Genomic DNA, 283 nt, shown 5'->3' with positions numbered 1-283 from the left:
GAGCCATACGAGAATTGAAAGCGCGACGCCTTTTCACATAAGAGTTTTCAGCGTAAGCACTTAATTCGGCGCGTTTAAACACTATTATTAACATTGATCTATATTATTATATAGATCAGTTTTTTATTTAATTCGATCGATATTATCATCTTCTTAAAAATTATATTTTATCATTAGATATATTTACGTATCAAATATATGCAGTATAATAAAATAATTATTTGAACCACATTAAAAATTAACAATTAAAAATTAAATTTTATCATTAGATATATTTACGTAT

Source organism: Wasmannia auropunctata, unplaced genomic scaffold (assembly GCF_000956235.1).
Source record: "Wasmannia auropunctata unplaced genomic scaffold, wasmannia.A_1.0 LD336064.1, whole genome shotgun sequence".
In the NCBI taxonomy this organism is placed as follows: domain Eukaryota; kingdom Metazoa; phylum Arthropoda; class Insecta; order Hymenoptera; family Formicidae; genus Wasmannia; species Wasmannia auropunctata.
This window is presented reverse-complemented; position numbering follows the sequence as displayed.